General features: G+C 38.6%; 1 protein-coding gene across 4 annotated transcripts in view; it reads left to right on the top strand.

Moving 5' to 3' along the window:
- Positions 1-23,652, top strand: part of DPH6 (diphthamine biosynthesis 6) — a 385,926-nt gene that overhangs the window by 289,955 nt on the left and 72,319 nt on the right. The window contains exon 10 of one of the 4 annotated variants that reach the window (XM_063596532.1): positions 7,085-9,825. The exons of the other annotated variants lie outside the window; for them this stretch is intronic. The gene's annotated coding sequence lies outside the window, so the exon portion shown is untranslated. Of the gene's footprint in view, positions 1-7,084; positions 9,826-23,652 lie in introns of those variants that run through there. 4 annotated transcript variants of the gene reach the window in all.

The following is a 23,652-nucleotide window of genomic DNA, read 5'->3' as shown; positions in this document are numbered from 1 at the left end:
CAAATTCACCAATATGATTGGGAGATACAAGAGCTACTTAAGGAATTTCCTTACTAACTTCAATTAAAATTAAAAATAGTAAGCCTTTTTGTTTTTCAAAGAGTGCTTGTAGACCAGTATTTTCAGAAGAGAGGTCTAAGAATCAGACAAAGTCCATTATGCTTTATGCAGGGCTATGGGATAATATAGAAGAGATATTAAAGTGTTGGGTAAATCAGTGTAGAGACTATAAATGCTGTTTTGAGAAAAGCTTTGAAAATAATGAAGAGGAAGAGTAGCATTGCCTCTTGTTATTACCTCAAGTAGAAAAAAGAAAAATTTAGGTGAAATAAATGTCAGATGGAATCTAATTCCTAATAAGCAGATAGTACTAAAGAAAACAAACAAAACTTTATTATTTGTTTTAATAAAGCATCCAAGATAGATTGTGCTCCTTCCTCCTTGCTCTAGAGTGGGGGCAACTAAGAAGTACTTTTTAAAATACTTGTGTCCTTTTTTTTTTTATCTTTGAATTAAAAAAAAAAAACAACAAGGCTTAAATCCATATGAGTGAATTTTCTGTGTGAAAAGTCAGCATGGACTAGAAAAAAGGCCCTTTAAAAATTATAAACTGTGCTGGGCGCGGTGGCTCACGCCTGTAATCCCAGCACTTTGGGAGGCCGAGGCGGGCAGATCATGAGGTCAGGAGATCGAGACCATCCTGGCTAACACGGTGAAACCCCGTCTCTACTAAAAATACAAAAAAATTAGCCAGGCATGGTGGTGGGCGCCTGTAGTCCCAGCTACTCAGGAGGCTGAGGCAGGAGAATGGCATGAACCCGGGAGGCTGAGCTTGGAGTGAGCAGAGATCGCTCCACTGCACTCCAGCCTGGGTGACAGAGCGAGACTCTGTCTCAAAAAAAAAGAAATTATAAACTGTGAGGCCAGGCAAAATGGCTCATGTCTGTAATCCCAACAATTTGGGAGGCCTAGGTCGGAGGATCACTTGAGCCCAGTTTGAGATCATCCTTGGCAATATAGTGAGACTGTCTCTACAAAAAATAAAAATAAAAAGTTAGACAAGTGACATGGTGGATGCCTGTAGCCCCAGCTGCTTGGGAGGCTGAGGCAGAAGGATCGCTTGAGTCCAGGGCTAGACTGCAGTGAGCTATGATCATGCCACTGCACTCTAGCCTAGGTGAGAGAGTGAGACCCTGTCTCTTAAAAAAAAAAAAAAAAAAAAAGTATTTTTTGGCATTATCCTTCTTATGAGTTCAGAGGAAATATGGAAGAATCTTCTAGAGTTAATTTAATACCTGTTTATTTCTCCATATAAAGTCTCACTGGAGGGTTGTGAAGATTAATGAGATGTTTATAAAATGTCTGAGACCTCTGGAAGAAAGGTGATATGTAAATAGAGTATTAGTAGTAGTAGCTCTGTGATAAACTAATGATTAAAATATCTTCCTTAGTTATCAGAAGTAATAAGTTAAAATCCATTGAGAGGTTTCTCTTCATTAGAAACTTTTCACGTATTTTTTTTCTTCATGGTGTCAAATAGAGATCTTACTTTCAGCATGTAATTATCCACATCAAATTATAATTCCTTCAGACTTAAATATTTTATAGGCATATTCATTATTTGAGTTTAATTTTCTAATTATTTGTAAGGGCAAAATTCTGCATGATTCTCCCACTTTAGTTTTCTACTTTAAGACATGTAAGCATGAGAGTAATGTAGCAGCTGACTCCTAGAAGGTACTTTGGTAAAGATCTCTCCCAGAGTCTGGCAAGAAATAAAGAGATGTTTATAAAATTGGGAACTAAAGAAGATCTTACCTAAATGGCTATTCATTAAGATATCTTTTTTTTTTTTTTTTTTTTTTTTGAGACGGAGTCTTGCTCTGTTTTGCAGGCTGGAGTGCAGTGGCACCATCTCGGCTCACTGCAAGCTCCGCCTCCTGGGTTCACGCCATTCTCCTGCCTCAGCCTCTCGAGTAGCTGGGACTACAGGCGCCCGCCACCACGCCCAGCTAATTTTTTGTATTTTTAGTAGAGACGGGGTTTCACCTTGTTAGCCAGGATGGTCTTCATCTCCTGACCTGGTGATCCCCCTGCCTCAGCCTCCCAAAGTGCTGGGATTACAGGTGTGAGCCACTGCACCCGGCCAAGATATCTTTTTTAAAAAAATCACTTAGAAAACATTTTTTAAAGACTTATGGCAAATTAGTAAGTATGAATTAAATGTATTCTGAGTCATTATTAGAATTAATTAGAAATTTTTATGAAGTGTGTTTATCTTATTTTTTAAGCTCATTGGAGATTTCCTGAAAAATTGTGATACCACTTTTTAAATGGGAAATCTGGAAGGGCTCTAGAGGCCACCATGTAATAAATTTAATTTAAATCATTAATGAAATAGGAAAAAAAGTATACCTATATATAAAGTAATAGACTCATAGAATCTTGAATTATGAGTAGTCTTTCTAACACATTCATTGCTTGTATTGCACAGAACTCCCAAAGTAGTAAACACAGAGAAAAGTACAAGGACCATACACAGTAGTTGTCATGAGGACCCTTTTTTGTATGTCTCCACCCCTGTCACCTTTGAAATATAGATGCTATATATGTAGTAGTTACTTCTCTTTACTACTGTAGCTTCAGGTGAAACTATTTTAATCTATGTTTTGGACCACTCTAACTTAAAATTTCCATTCTTTTTTGTAATTCATAGGAAGAGTTTCATTTTTTTTTTTTAAGAGAGGGTCTTGCTCTGTTGCCCAGGCTGGAGTGCAGTGGTGAGATCAGGGCTTACTGAAGCCTTGACCTCCTGGGCTCAAGCCATCCTTCCACCTTTGCCTCTCAAGTAGCTGAGACTACAAGCATATGCCACCACACCCAAATAACTTTTTAATTTTTGGTAGAGATGAGGTCCCACTATATTGCCCAGGCTGGTCTCAAACTCCTGAGCTCAAGCGATCATCCCACCTCTGCCTCCCAAAGTGTTGGGATTACAGGCACGAGCCACATGTCCAGCCTTTTTTTTTAAACTAACTTTATAGATTTACATTCCTACTCCATCATGAGACATCAACATTGGTTAACCTAAGCACTTCTACCATATATGTAAAGTTTATGCCAAATAATTTTGAGAAGTCAAGAGTTAAATTCAACCTGAACTAAAAAACACGGAAAAAAGATCTTCAAGAGAAGGAAGAAGGAAGTAACAATAACAAAAACAAAAACCCTTAATGCTAACAAAGCTAGGTAATACTGGATTTCAGATCAGCTGAACGTTTCCAGTTCTGCATGACAGCAAAGAGAATGGTGTGATTATGGCACCATGCTCAGAGGCACGCTGTATTGCTGTACTGCATCAGGAAGGATAAACTGTCTATAAAAAGCTGGTGAAACTGCATAAGGAATGTATTTGGGGCATCTCATTAAAGAAAGAAGTTAATCATCTGGGAAAGAAATGGGGCAAGAAGGACTGAGGTATGCAGAAATAAATTCCAACAGGAACTGATATAATAGATTGTGGGTTTTGACTTCCGGGAATTTCCTTATGTAAATCAATAGTCAAGACATGAATAACTATAAGAATGGGTAGGTGTTAAAATGTGATGAAGAATATATAAAATAAATGGAAAGACTTAGAGTTCTTCAAGAAAAATTAATGAATATCACTAAGTGACAATTTTTCCAGAATCCTAGACAGATCATATTGATGTCCTTAGGCCCAGTACATCTGGAAACAAAGAAAAGGATACTTTGAAGGAATTGAGAGGCTTTCTGAAATGGATTGCCTGAGGTCAGAGGCTAAAAAATAAGACCAGAAGATAACACAATTGTAAAGGAACTTTCCCCTTGAGATAGGGAAGGAGGTAAAAAGAAGAAGTAGGTAAAATAAATGAAAATTTGTATCTGAATTTTAATAGCGCTGAAATGAGGTGGAATCACTGCATAGAATCACTTCATTTATCCTAAATTTACAGGAAAAACATTTTTTTATAAATGAAGTCTTCAGATTACTTAAGTTTAATATTATCTAATAATATTAAACTTCATATTAATTTATTGTTAAATAATAAATTATTTAATTTAACATTATTTAAATATTTTAAATAAAATTCTTCTAAAATATATTTCACTTTATCCTGAATTTTAAAAAGAATCTCCTGGCTGGGTGCGGTGGCTCACGCCTGTAATCCGAACACTTTGGGAGGCCGAGGTGGGTGGATCACGAGGTCAGGAGTTCAAGACCAGCCTGGCCAACATGGTGAAACCCTGTCTCTACTAAAAATACAAAAATTAGCCGGGCGTGATGGCAGGTGCCTGTAATCCCAGCTACTCGGGAGCCTGAGGCAGAGAATTGCTTGAACCCAGGAGGTGGAGGTTGCAATGAGCTGAGATTGTGCCACTGCATTCCAGCCTGGGCGACAGAGCAAGACTCTGTCTCAAAAAATAAAATAAAATAAAAGAATCTCCTGAAGATTTTATTTGTTCTTAAAGATGCATGGTGGCATGAACATTGATTATTTACTCTAAAATAGTAATTATCCCAAAGATTATTGGGGTGAATTGGACTATTTTTTCCAGCTTGGATTTCTGAGCATTTGCACTTGCTTTATGTAGGTCTTATGTCTCCTCCCTGGCTACCATTTGACTTGCTTTCACTTCTTGATATCATTTATGAGCTGAGTCTAGTGACTCCCTCTCTGCTTCTTTCCAATTTGTTGTGTTCAACATATTACGGGCAGAAAATCCAGACAAGAAGCTTTGTGTGACCATAACTAAAGTAAAATAAGTTTTCAGGAAGCAACTGAGAAACTGAGATTGTATGAGCTCAAGCATGCAGTTCTTTTAGGACTTATATTGGCTGCTCAGTAGCTTTATTTTGGAGAGGAAGGTGGGGAGGAGCTTACTTCCAGGTCCTTGACTGCATTCTGTGTAGTAAACATTGTGACATCACATATTTCTATATCTCAGTTAACTTGTTTGAAATTGTCAGTGTCGTCACTATTTCAAATATAAAAAGGAAATGTAGAACATGTTCCAGAGCTAATGCTGTGAAGCTGTGCTTTATAATTGAAATCTTATTATCTATTTTATATTACTTGCAATAAATACTGTTAGTAATTACAGGAATGCATACTTTTTTATATGATTAGGTTTGCATTAAAGCAGCTGCTCCCAGGAGGAAGTATAGTGTACATGCATAGTCATACTTGTAGCAAAATCTCCACTTTGAATAATTCATAGTTAAGCCATTTCTTCTCTTCTTTAAGTTACCCCACAAGGTTACAAGAAAAGTGTGGTAAGGAGTATTGGCTTATGCTTGCCTTTCCAGATATATGATTAGAACACCCCTTACAGAATTCGAGAAGGGAAAGCAAGGAAGGGATGATCACATAGTAGGAATCTTTTTTTTTTTTTGAGACGGAGTCTTGCTGTGTCCCCCAGGCTGGAGTGTAGTGGCGCGATCTCGGCCCACTGCAACCTCCACCTCCTGGGTTCAAGCGATTCTCTGCCTCAGCCTCCCCAGTAGCGGGATTACAGGTGCACACCACCACGCACAGCTAATTTTTGTATTTTAAGTAGAGATGCAGTTTCACCATGTTGGCCAGGCTGGTCTTGAACTCCTGGCCTCATGATCTGCCCACCTTGGCCGCCCGAAGTGCTGGGGTTACAGGTGTGAGCCACCGTGCCCGGCCCATAGTAGGAATCTTAAGGAGAAGATGCATATGGAGTTCTAGGGGCAGTAAAGTAAATATATAAGGGAGGGAGAAAGGATTGAGGAAATGAAAGAAAGCATGTTTTCAACTAGTGAAAACAGTGGAGTCCTTAGGAAACTTTATAAAGGATAAATGTTCAAGTATTGGCCCAAAAAAAGTGAGCATGTTTCAAAGAAAATAGAGTTTCTATTTTGATACCTTAACTCATCCCTAAGCTTGCTGAGACAGCTTATAGAAGAAAGGACATTAAGCTCTAAGCCTAGCTCTGTTACTAAAGAGCTTTCTAACCTATAGCTAGTATTTAACCCAGACTTTAGTTCCCTCACTTATGAAAGATTTAGATGAGATTATTTCTAATATCCTTTCCAACTCTAAAATTCTATGATTTTCTGAGGAGCAAATTTTAAAGCATTGGTTTAGAATTTGTAAGCCAACTAATGTCACAGTGAAAGTGTCCTCCTTTAATGTCTTACATTACTTTTGACTATCCTAGAGGCTTGCATGTTCATTTTTTCTCTTCCAAGTGAAACTGTCCCATCCTTCTCCTTTTAGTGAAAACAGTTCTAGGCTATTCCTTGTGCTGTAATATGACCCCAACCCTACCTCTCACACCATTAGTGGTCTTTTGCCCGAGTAAGGCAAAAAGACAATCTTTTCATTAATAATTCAATGGCTTTATCAAGTGTCTTGGCACAAATTAAAAACAAGAATAACACCTTGCCCAAAAATATAAGGGTTGGTCCAGTATTGGGCTGCTATGGTAAAAAGAATGGATAGAAGATGTCATAAAATAAGAAGGACCATGATGTTCCACAGGAAAGCTAAAGTCCGTGAGAAACCAGACTCAAACAGGTTGAGAAGTTCTATGGAATGGTGGATTAAGTAGCCACTTGATAAAGTTCCCTTTATTGCTTACATTTATGTTCTAAGGATAATACTATTCAAATTGTGTAAGAGTACCACCACTCAATCAAGGTAAAGTTTTCCTGCTAATTACTTACTATGCATTGTAATGATAAAAGAAGTAAGAAAATGCACACACACACACACACACACACAAAGCTGAGACCAAGAAAATAATAGTTTGAGTGCTAGCATGGAATTCTTGAACAACTGCTGCCGAGTTTCTTTTAATTGCCTTCAATCCAGAATAAGACTGTAGTTGCAGTACTCATGAGGCATTTCTAAGATTTTATCTCCTACAGTGCACCTTGTACCTCCACAAAAAATCCTCATTTCTCGAATCTGAGTTACATATAACCCTTCAAGTCTACTTAAGAGGTTGTTATACTTTCCATGTCACTACCACCTCTACCAAATCCCTCAACAACATATTATTATTTTTTATTTTTATACTTTTTGAGTAGCATTGCTGTCACTCCAATCAACAACCTTTTGAAGAAGTGCGGATCTCTCATTCATGAGTATGGAAACTCAGAGAATGTAAGTGACTTCCTTTTGTCTCTAACCTGTGTTCAAGCCTATAGGTAAGCAACTGCCAGATGTGGTATTTCTCTAACTAGACTTTTTACCCTCCCTAAGAACACTCCAGCCCCATAAATTTTTCCCAAAGATGTTACATGTTCCTAAGAAGTGACTTACATAAACACAAAAAACTAGTACCCTTACCTATTTACTATTTTTCTCCTCCTTTCCTGGTATGCTTTGCTAATGTCATCTTTTCATGGTGATGCCTGCCCATGTCACTACTGACACTTACAATGCCCAGTATTGATGGCACTATATTTTATGCTAATGGTACCATTCTTTTCCCCAGTCACCAGCACTCCCCTGTCACTATCAAATCACCGCCATTCTTATCAGTCCTCAAATAGCTGTCATCAATGCATCTAATGTTTACCAACAGACTCTTTTTAGTCTTCCTTATGTTCTCTTTGCATATTTCTTGCACTAAAATTCAGAAATGATAAAGTCAAAACCATTACAAACCCCAGTATTCCTCCTACGCACACACTTACACACATACCAGATATGCTTGCTCATTGACCCTGAACTAAACTAGTAAACATCTCTCTTTCCCTTTAGGTCAGGATGTATGTTCTTCCATTTCCACCTCCTGGCTCTTGACCTCATCTCTTGTAAATGGATCCCTCGTGGACCCACCCTACCGTCCTGCAGACATGCCCAGACATGGCTAAATCCCAGAGTAAACACAGATCTTGACATCTACTACACTACTAATTAGCAATGAAGTACTTTCCATTATATACACACAGCCTCTTTTGCAGATTGTTGCTGATGATTTACATAACTTGCCCTTTATTTCTAAAAAGAAAAAAAATTATATTTTAGTACATTGAATACATTGAGAACATTCAAAGATAAAAATATATCACTTATGTGGATGGCACTTTGTGGTCTTCCTTCCAAAAATCCATAACTGTGGTTTAACCATGAGAAAAACATTAGAAAACCCAAATCAAAGAACAATCTAGAAAAGTATCTGACTAGTACTACAAAACTGTCAAGGTCATCAAAACCAGGAAACTCAGAAACAGTCACCGTCAAAGGAGCCTAAGGAGATATGACTATAAATAATATGGTAACTGGCCAGGATCGTGCAACAGAAAAAGAGCATTAAGTAAAAATGAAGGAAATCTGAATTAAATATGTGCTTTAGATAATAATAAAATTTGTAAATATTGGCTTATTAGTTATGACAAGTATACCATGGTAATATAAGATGTTAACAATTAGAGAAACTGGATTCAGGTTATACAGGAACTTTGTACTATCCTTGTAAATTTTCTGTAAATCTATAATTAAGTTTATTAAAGATTTATATATGTTATATAGGTGTGTATATATATTCAAACAAATATGTATATTATATACTGTGTATTTATTTATAATTATAAGTCAATTTTATATATGCATAAATCATGTATATGTGTGCACATATGATGTGTGTGTTATTCACCATTATGGAGTATATATCACTGCTTAGTTGGACAAAGATGAAAAAAAAACTAATCCTAATAGATAGAATGAATAATCTTCTAAGGATCATATTCATTATTTAGGAGTAACTGCTCCCCTCCAACTAATAAACTCATTTTGTTATTTAACAGTGTGCAGTCATTTGCAAAGTCAAAAAAAATTTCAAGACGACCTTTACTAAAGGGTCTATGAGTAAACTGGTGCATCCAAAATTGTGGCAACACATTAGAATATTCCAGAATTAATCCACAAAGTTTGAGCAACTTCTAGTGGCTGGAGGGGTGATACCTAGCTAATGATCAAAGAAAAACATCTGAAACTAAAGTAACATTTATCTCGGGGGGAAACAGCTTTTTGAAGAAAAAAAAAACGCTCTGTGTTCATTCTTGAAGAAGTCATGGAACTATTTGAAAGGAATATCTCCATGCTGATAACTATTGAATTTTAGACCATTTATCATGAGACTTTGGTTAGAAATAGTCTTCAGCCCTCATTTATCTTCTCTTTTACTGTATTGATTGTCAAACCAATGGATGGTTGAAGATTTTAAAGTCTAATTTCAGAACAGCAGGTCTATTTGAGGGGATTTAAGAAGGCTCCAGTGCAGGATTACTTTATAACCTTCTTTTCATTATGTTAATGATTATTTGCTAAATATGTCGTCATAATGGATCTTCGGCTGTCACCTGAGGAAGTGTGATACTGCCTTGTTTCATAGTTCTCCATTTTCAAAAACCCCAAGTAAGGCAAGCTCACTTTTTTACCTTTTACCAAGTGTCAGGCCTCTGAGCCCAGGCCATCGCATCCCCTGTGGCTTGCACGTATACATCCAGATGGCCTAAAGTAACTGAAGATCCACAAAAGAAGTAAAAACAGCCTTAACTGATGACATTCCACCATTGTGATTTGTTCCTGCCCCACCCTAACTGATCAATGTACTTTGTAGTCTCCCCCACCCTTAAGAAGGTTCTTTGTAATTCTCCCCACCCTTGAGAATGTACTTTGTGAGATCCACCCCTGCCCACCAGAGAACAACCCCCTTTGACTGTAATTTTCCATTACCTTCCCAAATCCTATAAAACGGCCCCACCCCTATCTCCCTTCGCTGACTCTCTTTTCGGACTCAGCCCACCTGCACCCAGGTGAAATAAACAGCTTTATTGCTCACACGAAGTCTGTTTGGTGGTCTCTTCACACGGATGCACATGAAACCAAGCACTACCTTTTTTACCTCATATTTTCTGGACCAGTGATGCTTCCAAAGTGCAACTGTAAACCACAGCTGCAAATTGAGTTCCAAACACATTTTGCTTAAGGTACAAACCACAAATTAAAGTAATGATCACTTCAAGATGAAACTTTTTTTTGTATTTTAAAACCAGAATGAAAGTAGGTCAATGAAATTTCAGATATTTTAGAGTATGTACAGTATTGTATTGTTTGCCAGTACCTAATTTACAATTACAGAGCTCCATGAATATTGAAATGATTCAGCTTCCCATTATAAATGTATGTGGCAGTTTGGTTGTTGATCAGTTTATGAAGTTAATGCAAATGGAACTGTCTTCCTGTCAGCATTTGAAATCTATAATGCAGTCATGTTGTATATTCAGGGACAGGCCATTGACAGTCAATTAACAAGTTTGATTGGTATGTCAACTCATTCTTTTGAATTGTTAATAGTATGTTAATAGCATTCGTTTCTTTGTGCAGTCCCATTTGCAGCTTCACAGTTACAGCTATTTTTTATAATTCTGAGTAACCTAAAATAGTGCCTTAATAATAGATTATTAAACACCTGTCTAGTGTAGCTTAGGGAGGTTTTTCTAGACTGGGAGTTTGCAGTGGATCCCTTTGATATTCAAATCAACAAATGATAGCCTTTTTATTCAAAACGTAAATTCTTTTGATGGTTAGCTTGTTAAGAAATATTCAGCTCTAGTCTGACCTGATCTGGTTTCCCATGGAAAAGATCTGATGCCGTTTGAAGGTTCATAAATGGAATGCCAATGACAATTTGTTGTTGACGTTCTGCCGCCTCAGCCCTCAGATGCTGCTGGTTGATGTGCCGCTTTAGCTTCACCAAATAATCCTTGCAGGTAAATGATCTATGGATTGATCAGATAGTTTCAAAGCAAAGAGGGCTTTTCTGTGGTCTGGATTTTTAGGCTTGAAGGGGTACTTAAAAAGATGCGTCAAAATTGACAGATGAATCTTAAGGCATAGAGTGATGGGAGAAAGCAGAAATGTGGGAATATTTTTAAGTGACTAGCGTATTACTTAGAGTTTTGAAACCATCAAATGTCGATCACATCTGTTCCCCATAGCAGAATTATTTCTACCTTGGTTTTTGTTATGGTTGTTTTGTCTGTATGCACAGGTTTACTCTCACTTTTCTGGGGAAGTTGATGAGACATTAAATGTATTATTCCCGAATGGTGCTTTGGAATAAGGTTGTGAGTTCATTTGCACAGGCATGTTTTATTCATATAGTTCCTGTGCACCAGAATATAAGAATCTGCCATTGCTTTAGCCGAAAAAAATTGTCTATACCAAGGAAGCAGTAAAAATTTTATTCCTTCCCCGCATTCTTCACTTCACTTGATGATGCTTTCCACAACCTACTGTTTATATTTAATTTCATTGGCAGAAGTTTCTTTATAATAATGGGGGAAAAAATCTCACCAGTGTAGTTTAGATATTTAATTAATATTTTTCTGTTCTATGCTTCAATGAATCTGGAAGAGCAATTTGCATGTTTTTGAATTTTAAAATTAGATGGTACTTGAGAGATTAATATTCAGATGCCTTCAATATGCAGATAAAGAAACTGAGGCAAATAATGAGACGTCAGAGATAGTTGGTGCAGACCCAAGTCTATTTATTACTAACCCTGTTCATATCCTGCTTGCTGTCCTTAAAAACACATAGAAGCTCATTTGAAGGTTGATACAATTCTAATGTATATTTCTCAACTGGATAAAGAAAGTTGCTGAAGTTTTCTAACTATAACATCAAAACCTTTATATTACAGTTTGGGAACTATACTTAATGCCAGTAAAAAAATTATAGAGTATGTATTTTTAATGTGTAACCAAAATATCTATAAATCAGGAGGAGAGACAAGAGAAAGAAAATTAACTACTGTCTTAGACAGTTTATTTGTTCGCCGTCTGCCCTTAGGCAAGACCATAGACCTTATGACCTATTTCCGGATGGGGAGAGGAGAGGAAAAGGAGGAGGCACACAAGCATTAATTGATAACAGGTTTTACTGTGTCACCTTATATAACCCTCCAGCAGTGCTTCTCAAGGTATGTTTCACAGATCACTAGTCCCACAAGATGCTTGGCCACCAAAATCCTCTGTAGCTAGAGAATCAGGGCAAATGTGCCCTTAATGGCAGTTCACATTGTCACAATGCTTGTTTGATGACTCTGAGAAAGTCCTGCAGTAATGAAACTTGTTTAGCTCTGCTCAACCCAGGATTTCCAAAACTAATTTGAACACAAAATCTTTGTTTCTTTCTTTTTTTGTTTATAGGCTTGTTTCTCTTAAAACCAGCTACTATCTTTCATGGAAATTTAAGGGATTTCTCTACACTTCAATTTTTTCATCTATAAGTGGGTGTAATAATAGTACCTATTGACATGAGGCTTAAACAGGCTGATATAGGTAAAGCACTTAAATCATGTCTATCATATTGTATTACGTAAGTATTTGATATTGTTATTATTGGTTGATTGATTGATTGATTTTGAGATGGACCCTGGCTCTTGTTGCCCAGGCTGGAGTGCAATGGCGTGAGCTTGGCTCACTGCAACCTCTGCCTCCTGCCTCAGCCTCTCCAGTAGCTGGGATTACAGGCCCCCCACTACCACGCCTAGCTAATTTTTGTATTTTTAGTAGAGATGGGGTTTCACCATGTTGGCCAGGCTGGTCTTGAACCCCTGACCTCAGGTGATAAACCTGCCACGGCCTCCCAAAGTACTGGGATTACAGGCATGAGCCACCGCACTGACCTGTTATTATTTATGCAAAGTAACATGGTTAGTGTTGTTATCATTGAATGAGCGAGGCCAGTGCTGTTGTTTCATTCACTTTGCGTTTACTGAATGTACAGTGTGGTAAACTGTACACAAGGCATTAGGTTAGAGTTTGAGATTTTATGAGTCAATACAACAGGACATAAGAGGGGAAGCAGACATGTCAGCTAATAAGTTACAAAGCAAAGTGGTAAGAGACTAGCGTATCTGTGATATGAAGCTAAGTGTAGGATCTTGGATGTGGCAAGGGGATGTGGTACACAGGTGTGGTAGATTGGAGCCAAAGTGTGAAGGACCTTATGTCCAAGCTCAGAAGTTTGAGTTTTATCCTGTAGACCACAAAGCGAGCAGAGAATTGTTGTGCATGAGAATGACAATGATCAGCCCTGTTTTTTAGGAAAAAAGCTTGACAGCTGGGGTTGGAGAAATGAGAGAAAAGGAAGCAGGAAAACAGTGGGATTATGAACTGAGGCAGTGGCATTGGGAATGGAGCAGGCATATATTAAGATACATTTCTGATGTAGAATTGATGAGAATCCATAGCCAGTTAGTTGCAGGAGGGGTAACAGAAAATATACTCGTGTAACAAACCTGCACTTGTATCCCCTGAATCTAAAATAAAAATCGAAATTACTTAAAAATTTTAAGAAAGAAAGAAAGAAAGAAAAATGGAGAAACCAAGGACAGGACTGGCATGTCAAGTTTGGGAGATTGTATAAACAGTATTCAACTTAGTTTTATAAATAGAGACACTGCATTTTTCAAAAAGAAACTGATCCATGTGTCTACAGCCTGCCAGCAGTTTTATAACAATGACCTTCTTCTCAAGGGAGACTAATTGAACATATGTGTAGATTGCTTGGCACGACTTATGAAAACTATTGGTAACACAAATCAAAAGTGACTAACTCAGTAAGTAACTTACTGGAAGTATATGGGAATATACATTTAAAAAATAAATGTAAATGCCATATACGATGTTAGAATGATAGTGAAAATTTGCTTCCTTTCTGCCTACTCACAAAGCTTTATACGTGGCTCTGCTAAAGCACTTCTAATATTCTTATTATATTTATTATTTTATATGTCTTCCTTCTCCTTTTCTCCTTTCCCATTTTGAACTTTTTAGTCCTAGATCTTGTTTGTCTTCATATTTTCAGATCCACCCAGAATGGATGCATAGTAGGTACTTAATTAATGGTTTGGGTATATAATACTTGAAAAAAACATTTATCTGATTTTATTCTGATAATAGAAATTCAAAATATTCAGCAATATTAGTTATAAAATATCATGTAAGAACCTTTTGCATGTTTCCTATATCTTCAAAATCTTGAGCTGTATTGGCCTGCAACATATATTTGAACTGCCATGTTACATGAATATTAATGGAAAAATAAACCCAAACTCTTGGTTTGATGTTTATTAAATGCCAGTTTCTCTGACTTATACAGTGCCACACGTTGTGGCAGGGACATTTTAAATCATCTTTTAAATATCAGCCTCTCTTCTCTGTTGTGGGACTCCTTATTGTCATGGCCTTCTCTTTGAAGACACAGGAAGCTCTAGTCACCTGGAAATGTTAAGCCATTAGGGTATATCTTATATAATTTTATTTTTTTATTTTTTTGTTTTTTGTTTTTTTTTTTTTGTTTTTTTTTGAGACGGAATCTCACTGTGTCACCCAGGCTGGAGTGCAGTGGCGCGATCTCGGCTCACTGCAAGCTCTGCCTCCCGGGTTCACTCCATTCTCCTGCCTCAGCCTCCTGAGTAGCTGAGACTACAGGTGCCCACCACCCTGTAGCCCACCACGCCTGGCTAATTTTTTTTAATATTTTTAGTAGAGATGGTGTTTCGCCGTGTTAGCCAGGATGGTTTCGATCTCCTGACCTCGTGATCCGCCTGCCTCGGCCTCCCAAAGTGCTGGGATTACAGGCGTGAGCCACCGCGCCCGGCCGTATTTTATATAATCTTATCAGAAGTTGGTTAACTGTTCTTCCTGCTACTTTATGCTGTGCTTATAAGTATTTTAATTTACCTTTATGTTCTGCCGGTTTTCCATTCTCTAACATATCACACAAACTTAAGTAATAACAAAAAAGACATTATCAGCTTCAAATTGAGAACTAATATGCTATTTTTAAAGTTCTTCGACTCCAAAATTGGAGTGGCATATTATTTTCTACTATCTACTCTGTTTAAGCAATACCCAGATTATAAATCTCACCTGCAGAGAGACATCCTTGTCTCTCAATATAAAGACTGTGGAAGGTCTTAAAAGTTGCAATAATCATTCATTCCACCATAAAGAATTCGACATAAAATAATGTATTCATGCCTGTGTTACCCCCAGGAACATAGATTTATACCATCTATCTCCTTAAATATCTGTAATATTTCTTTTTATTTTTAGAAAAGGACTTTATGCTTTGAAAAGGAAATGTAACCATATTCTCTGCATCCTAAACTTGTTTTTATTTAAATATGTAGCTTTTTCAATCTAAATATTTTTGTCTAATCTCAAGCCTTTCCTGTTTTTCTGGTATATGACAGGATTTCTTCAGGTGTTAGAGAAATTTTATCTACAGGAATAGAGGAGGTTCACAAGAGGATGCTTTCTCCAGGGCCATGTCAGGAACTTTCATCCCTGAAAGTATGTAGCCATCTTGTTGTTCAGTAAAGGGAATGCTTTCCTAATGTGTCCAGCCGCTATATTAACATTTGTTTTTGTATGGACTACTTTTTCTTCAGGTAATTATAAAACATTCCGAAGGTCTGGAAATCTGTAATATAATTCTGCGGTTTCCTCTAGTCCTTCAATCTCTCCATGTTTATTCATTGTTATGCTGATACTTTAAACATATTTTTATTAGAGATGTTATTATAGCAAGCATGAAAAACTGTAATGCATGAAACTTTAAGTATTACTTGCCCTTTAATTATATAACCATTACTGGGAATGATTTCCATAGCTCCTCTAGATTGGGTAAAATTCTAATCTCATTGGCATATATTATTTATTTTATAAAACTCTTACCATTTAAATATGTCAGATTGTTTGTCAAGTTTGTTATAGTGTGGGGACAGAGAGATGGTGATACCTGTCCTCTCCATCATAAAGGTCATGGCTGACACCCCTACAATAAAGACAGACTGACAAAAGCATAACATTTATTTAATCAAAGTTTTACATGACATGGGAGCCTTCAGATTGAGTGACCCATAGATAGAGGGAAAGCAGTCTGATTTTATGCATGGGTGCTTTAGATCTGATGAAGCAAGAAGAGCGTGTAGAGATGTGATTGGACAAAAATGGTACGATCTAATAGTAATAGACTGAGGTGGAGAATGGGACCCAGCAAGGCCTGTGTGTTCAGATTCTTCTTGTCCTCTCTGAGCATGCATTCCTTCTGGGTATGGGGCAGGACCCACACTGGAATGGAGATCTTATAACCTACAATCAAACAAAGTGGTCAAATAATTGCTTTACGGCCAGTTCTTAGAAAGGTGGGGGAAAGTTAGAGTAGTAATTTTAGGTTTATGGATGGCTTTGAGAAAAGGGGTTCTGGCTTCCATGACCCAGCTTGGAGAAAAGGGATTCTAGTTTCCATGGGTTGCCTCAGGGGAGAATGAGAGGTAAGAGACAGGAGGGCAAGAGAAGGACAGAAACCACTTCTTAGGCTGCTTCTGAGGCTTTCACTTTAGAGTGTCATTTTCTGAGCCTCAACAAAAGCGTATACCTTTAGTTAGTTACACATGGACTTCCAATTTTTTTAGTACATAAAGATTGCATCACTTACAAACTGACATTGTTAATGCCCTTTGCACTATTTACCATTGATTTTATACTGTTATCCACACATTTCCCCCTTTTAAATCAGTAAAATATAATTGTTAGACAGTTAATCAGGGTTCCAGGCTTGGCTCTGTAATATATGACAGCAGAAGCAAATGGTCTATTTAGCAACAAAACCTAGTTGCTTTGACCTTTTACCTGATTTTTCTTTCTTATTTTGACGGTGCATAGTTTTTAATTTATTATCACTATTTTTAAAATCAGCACAATGAAACTAGTTGAAAGAACCAAAAACAGTATTTCAAGGGGGCAAAGAGATACAATAAAGATTTATAAATTGTATGCATGTTACTTTATCTTTGAGTATAGGGGTAACTGCAAACTAAAGAAATAGTAAAACATCTCCATTGAAGTGTTTCCCCTCCTTCTCCCAACTGAAAGCAGGTCTTCTCTAGGCTTGAAGTTCCTATTAATTACCTGGGGCTAAAGACATTCACTTTCAGTAAGTAAAGAAATCCAGATTTATCTTGTGACTTGGTTGAAGTTACTTGGTAGCAAGAAAGTGAGTTCCAGTAATGAAAGCTGGCAGGCCAGGATTTGTGCTCCACTCTGTTGGCATATGAAATTACAGCACATCATTCAAACAAAATCAATAATCCAACTTTTATGTCCTTTGCTAGGTACAGTGAAATTTTATTATCCTGTGATCATTTTATTCTTCCTGGATTACATCATGTGCTGTGGCAGTAAGAGAAGCAGCTCAAGTAGAGTATATAAGATCAAAACTTGTGTTTTTACCAATGTGCCATAATGATCGTATGATATTCAAAGAAAGATGCTATAAAAGTCAGACTCTTATTTCTTTAAATCATCGCTGTAATATCCTGAATGATATATTAGGAGGTTCAATTTACCTTGAGAAAGAATTTTGCTCCTTGGTGTGGAATGAGCTTTATCAGCTGTGGTATTCCTTAATTGAGGCAAATGGAATCAGCAAGAGATAGTTTGTTTTAACATAAAAATTGCTCTACATGAACAAGGAGAGAAAAACTATATGATCATATTCTCGCTCCTTTTCTATGGAACTAGAGTACTTTTGTAGAAAAGATGAATTGTTCTTCTGGAAGATCTACACAGCCATAAAATCTAGGTAATAAATTACTTTAAAGCATCAGCTCCTAAAGTATGTTTGCATAGTAAAGTATGGACCAGGCCAAAATCCAGGCTTAAACATTTTCTCCTTGTTATCACCTCGTTAAGCTTCCCACGTCTGTGCCATGCCTCCTACAGTCACAGGTATGGTGCCACTAATTAAGAAGAAGGGGCTCATTACCAATTCTCATTAACATCAATTGGAGTTTTAAAGCCAAATCCCTGGACTGAAAATTTACCCCCTTAATGTTCAACACCGGTGAACGAATAAAATCATTTAAATGCCTGTATCATGGGGTAGTGCAAATGTGCTCTCCAAGGATGAACAAATTGCTTACTGCAGTCTGGCACTAATCCCATTGCTCACTAAAAGGCAGGCAGAGCTTTGAAGAAAAATACTATTTGAAGGGAGACACTAATGGGGAAAGGAAGTGGGGAGATGGGGACTAACTAAATATCCAAATTATCATTTGGATATGTGTCATCCTCCGTAAGAATATGTGGAAAAACAAAATTAACAAAAGATTGTTTGAAGCAGTGTCTGACAATTAAGTGCTCAACAAGTATTATTTGAATGAATGAATGAAGAAATAACTGTTCACCAGTTTAACTTGCCAATGAAACTTACTTTCACGTGCGTCCCTGTGAAGAGCCCACCAAACACGCTTTGTGTGAGCAGTAAAGCTTTTTAATCACCTGGGTGCAGGTGGGCTGAGTCCGAAAAGAGAGTCAGCAAAGGGAGATAGGGGTGGGGCCGTTTCATAGGATTTGGGTAGGTAAAGGAAAATTACAGTCAAAGGGGTTGTTCTCTGGGTGGCAGGGGCAGGGGTCACAAGGTGCTCAGTGGGGGAGCTTCTGAGCCAGGAGAAGGAATTTCACAAGGTAATGTCATCAGTTAAGGCAGGAACCCGCCATTTTCACTTCTTTTGTCATTCTTCAGTTACTTCAGGCCATCTGGATGTATACGTGCAGGCTTGGGCCCAGAGGCCTGACACTTACCTGTCAGACTCAACATTTGCTTGAGAACATCCTGTATTGTATTCCTTAAGCCTTCTTCTCTAATTTTCATGTCCTATAGGTAACACTGTAAATTATTTTGTTGTGGGATGCTCTTGAGTTAAGAGATTTTCAAATGCTTAATTTTGTGAAAAGTTAAAATGTGTTGATTTGTTTGATTTGAGAGAGCTGTTCTGCAGTTCATTGAAGTGATACGTCAGAGGGAAATAAGTCTTCTTGGAAAATGAAATCAACCTTCCCTTGTCTTAGATAATGCTTTCCCTCTTTTGTAAACCCTGAAGCTAACCAATATAAACTAAATTTCTACTTTTTCTCGCAATTTAAACAATGACCCGCCAGCGCGGTGGCTCACGCCTGTAATCCCAGCACTTTGGGAGGCCGAGGCAGGTGGATCACAAGGTCAGGAGATCGAGACCATCCTGGCTAACACAGTGAAACCCCATCTCTACTAAAAATACAAAAAATTATCCAGGCGTGGTGGCAGGCGCCTGTAGTCCCAGCTACTGGGGAGGCTGAGGCAGGAGAATGGCGTGAACCCGGGAGGCGGAGCTTGCAGTGAGCCGAGATGGCACCACTACACTCCAGCCTGGGCGAGAGTGCAAGACTCCATCTCAAAAAAAAAAAAAAAAAAAAAAAGCAAGAACAATGGCCCAGAAATATTTATAAATGTTTGCCCCTAAACTACATACGTATTAGAGAATTGTTTCTGATTTCATAGAATCATGAATGATTGATAGATTCTTGTATAATTGTTCATTTTTTTTTCCTGAGTGGGCATGTGGTTCATATTTAAATCACACTAACAATATGTAGCATGAATAGCCTCCCCCTAAAAGTGTAATGACTTTTGTCTAAATTTTTCATGAGTGTCAGATTCTTTCGTGATGTTTCTACCTATCAGTGGTAGTTACATGATCATAAAACATTGTAGCTGGAAGGAGCCTTCAAAGCCATCTAGTTAAATCCCCACATTTTACAAATAAGAAAATCAAATTCCAAAAAGTTTAATTGACTTACCAAGCTCGTAGGCTCATAGGACCTTACCTAGAATTTTGTCTCCTTATCCCCAGTTCAGCCCTGGTATTATTAATAATGTGTAACTCAGCACAGCTCTCTCTAGCTTCACTCACCCATCCTAAGTTTTCTTCTTTCACAATCCAAAGTTGTTTTAAAATTGTAATTAATCAGAGTAAAAGAAACTCTTGAAAAAATACTCTTCTGGATATATGGGAAAATCACTGCTTTTACTTAAGATAGGCTTGCCTTACCACCTTATAAGCATTAACTTTTCATCTTTTCACCTGCTTAAAAATTGAAAGACAGTGATAATGGATGCATAAATGCATCATGGGATGAATAAATTGTGTGTTAGAAAAGAGAAAATGAATGTGTTCGTGAAAGAGCGAGCACATCAATCAGTGGTTGCATGGTGTTTGCACCAGAGTGTCCAGGGGACACCACACCAATCAATCATTCAGGAAGCTCCCTCCAGTTTTCAGAAGGAGAAAAAGATTTTATACTAACGTGCTATAGAGAAAGCCTAGCATTTAAAGAGGTCATTCAAGGAACTCTTCCAGTTCCCAGAGGGGAGGAAAAAGTGGAAAGGGGGCAAAATGCCATAGTAAGAACTGGTTTGGAATTTAAAAAATTCTGATTATGTTATGAATTATTCTCATTTTAGATTGACTCAAAGGCATTAATTAAATATCTTTTGGTACATCCCACCCTTACCTGAGCATAAAAAATTGACATTTGTATATAGCTTCTGCCTTCAAGGAGCTTAAAAACTAAAAATGTTTATTCTTCAGAGCTTTTATTACTATACTGAATTAAAATCCAATACTGCCGTTTTCCTTGAGCATTAAACATACAAATATTTACTGAAAATATTTGCTTTATGAATCATCCATCCAGTGATTATTGGTCATTTGCAAGATACATTAGCTGCTGCCTTGAAGTAGCTTATACACTGGTAAGGCAAATAAAATTTGTGTATAAATAATTATAATGCAAAATAGAAAGGAATTTTTCATGCGCGTCCGTGGGAAGAGACCACCAAACAGGCTTTGTGTGAGCAACATGGCTGTTTATTTCACCTGGGTGCAGGCGGGCTGAGTCCGAAAAGAGAGTCAGCGAAGGGAGATAAGGGTGGGGCCGTTTTATAGGATTTGGGAAGGAAATGGAAAATTACAGTCAAAGGGGGTTGTTCTCTGGTGGGCAGGGGCAGGGGTCACAAGGTGCTCAGTTGGGGAGCTTCTGAGCCAGGAGAAGGAAATTCACAGGGTTAATCACTCAGTTAAAGTGGGGCAGGAACAAATCACAATGGTGGAATGTCATCAGCTAAGGTGGGGCAGGGCCTTTTCACTTCTTTTGTGATTCTTCAGTTACTTCAGGCCATCTGGGCATATACGTGCAAGTCACAGGGGATGCGATGGCTTGGCTTGGGCGCAGAGGCCTGACATTCCTGCCTTCTTATATTAATAAGAAAAATAAAACAAAATAGTGTTGAAGTGTTGGGGCGGCGAAAATTTTTGGGGGGTGGTATGGAGAGAGAATGGGCGATGTTTCTCAGGGCTGCTTCAAGCGGGATTGGGGCGGTGTGGGAACCTAGAGTGGGAGAGATTAAGCTGAAGGGAGATCTTGTGGTAAGGGGTGATATTGTGGGGTTGTTAGAAGAAACATTTGTCGCATAGAATGATTGGTGATGGCCTGGATACGGTTTTGTATGAATTGAAAAACTAAATGGAATAAGAGAAGGAGAAAAACAGGTATAAAAGGACTAAGAATTGGGAGGACCTAGGACATCTAATTAGAGAGTGCCTACGGAGGTTCAGCATAGTCCTGCCAGCAAAGATTATTTATTTACTTCAAGAGTTAAGAGTGGCAGTTTGGGGATAGCACGAGGAGATATCAGCTGTGATGGCTTGGAGAAACACTGTAAACCGGCAGTGTAAACAAGAGCAGGGCATGTATGAGTAGTTGAGAACGGTGAATAGGAGTATGACTAGACAGAAGATAGTAGGGATGACAAGTTATTTGGGGGCACAGTCGAAGCTGATCTGGTGTCTGGAATGAGACTGGGGCCTAATAAAAAGGAGCGTCTGTCTATACAGGAGCTCAAATGGGCTGTACCTTGTAGCATTCTGAGGACGGGTCTGACTGCTGAGAAGGGAAAGTGGTAAAAGTATTGTCCAGTCCTTTTTAAGTTGATGGCTGAGCTTGGTGAGGTGTGTTTTTAATAGACCATTAGTCTGTCACTGAATACTAAGAGCCTGAAAAAATGCTTGGCTGATTTGACTAATAAAAGCTGGTCTGTTATCAGACTGTATAGAGGTGGGAAGGCTAAACTGAGGAATTATGTCTGACAGAAGGGAAGAACTGACTGCGGTGGCCTTCTCAGACCTTGTAGGAAAGGCCTCTAAAAGTATTAAAGCAGCGGCAGCCGCTGCACGCAGACATGAGGGCTAGGCTAAAACAGTAAGGTCAAGTTGTTTGGACAGAAAGGCTACAGGGTGTGGTCCTGGCTCTTGTGTAAGAATTCTGACCGCACTAACCATGCCTAGGAAGGAAAGGAGTTGTTGTTTTGTAAGGGATTGAGGTTTGGGAGATCAGCTGGACACGATCAGCAGGGAGAGCACGTGTGTTTTTATGAGAATTATGCCGAGATAGGTAACAGATGAGGATGAAATTTGGGCTTGACTGAAGTAATGGGGGCTGTCTGTGAAGCCTTGCGGCAGTACAGCCCAGGTAATTTGCTGGGCCTGATGGGTGTCAGGGTCAGTCCAAGTGAAAGCGAAGAGAGGCTGGGATGACGGGTGCAAAGGAGTAGTAAAGAAAGCACGTTTGAGATCCAGAACAGAATAATGGATTGTGGAGGGAGGTATTGAGGACAGGAGAGTATATGGGTTTGGCACCATGGGGTGGATAGGCAAAACAATTTGGTTGATAAGGCATAGATCCTGGACTAACTTGTAAGGCTTGTCTGGTTTTAAGACAGGTAAAATGGGGGAATTGTAAGGAGAATTTATAGGCTTTAAAAGGCCATGCTGTAGCAGGCGAGTGATAACAGGCTTTAATCTTTTCAAAGCATGCTGTGGGATGGGATATTGGCATTGAGTGGGGTAAGGGTGATTAGGTTTTAATGAGATGGTAAGGGTTGCATGATCGGTCGCCAAGGAGGGAGTAGAGGTATCTTATACTTGGTGGGTTAAGAGGAGGACGCAAAGGAGGCTTTGGATTGGGAAGAAGGGCAGCAATGAGATGCGGCTATAATCCAGGAATAGTCAGGGAAGCAGATAATTTGGTTAAAATATCTTGGCCTAATAAGGGAACTGGGCAGGTGGAGATAACTAAAAAAGAGTGCATAAAAGAGTGTTGTCTAAGTTGGCACCAGAGTTGGGAAGTTTTAAGAGGTTTAGAAGCCTGGCTGTCAATACCCACAACAGTTATGGAGGCAAGGGAAACAGGCCCTTGAAAAGAAGGTAATGTGGAGTGGGTAGCCTCCATATTGATTAAGAACGGGACGGACTTAACCTTCCACTGGGAGAGTTACCCGAAGCTCGGCGTCCGTGATGGTCTAGGGGGCTTCCGAGGCGATTGGGCAGTGTCAGTCTTCAGCTGCTAAGCCGAGAAGATCTGGGAAGGAGTCAGTCAGAGAGCCTTGGGCCAGAGTTCCAGGGGCTCTGGGAGTGGCTGCCAGGTAAGTTGGACAGTGCGATTTCCAGTGGCGTCCTGCACAGATGGGACACGGCTTAGGAGGAATCCTGGGCTGCGGGCATTCCTTGGCCCTGTGGCCAGATTTCTGGCACGTGTAGCAAGCTCCTGGGGGAGGAGGTTCTGGAGGAACACCTGGCTGCTGTGGTTCAGGTGTTTGGAAGTTCTTGTGTGCTGGAGATGTGGCTGGGGTTTGTCTCACAGTGGAGGCAAGGAATTGCAGCTTTTTTCTATTATTGTACACCTTGAAG

The sequence above is a fragment of the Pan paniscus genome, chromosome 16 (assembly GCF_029289425.2).
Source record: "Pan paniscus chromosome 16, NHGRI_mPanPan1-v2.0_pri, whole genome shotgun sequence".
Classification (NCBI taxonomy): domain Eukaryota; kingdom Metazoa; phylum Chordata; class Mammalia; order Primates; family Hominidae; genus Pan; species Pan paniscus.
The sequence above is the reverse complement of the archived record's forward strand: the minus strand, read 5'-3'. Positions and strand labels throughout refer to the sequence as shown.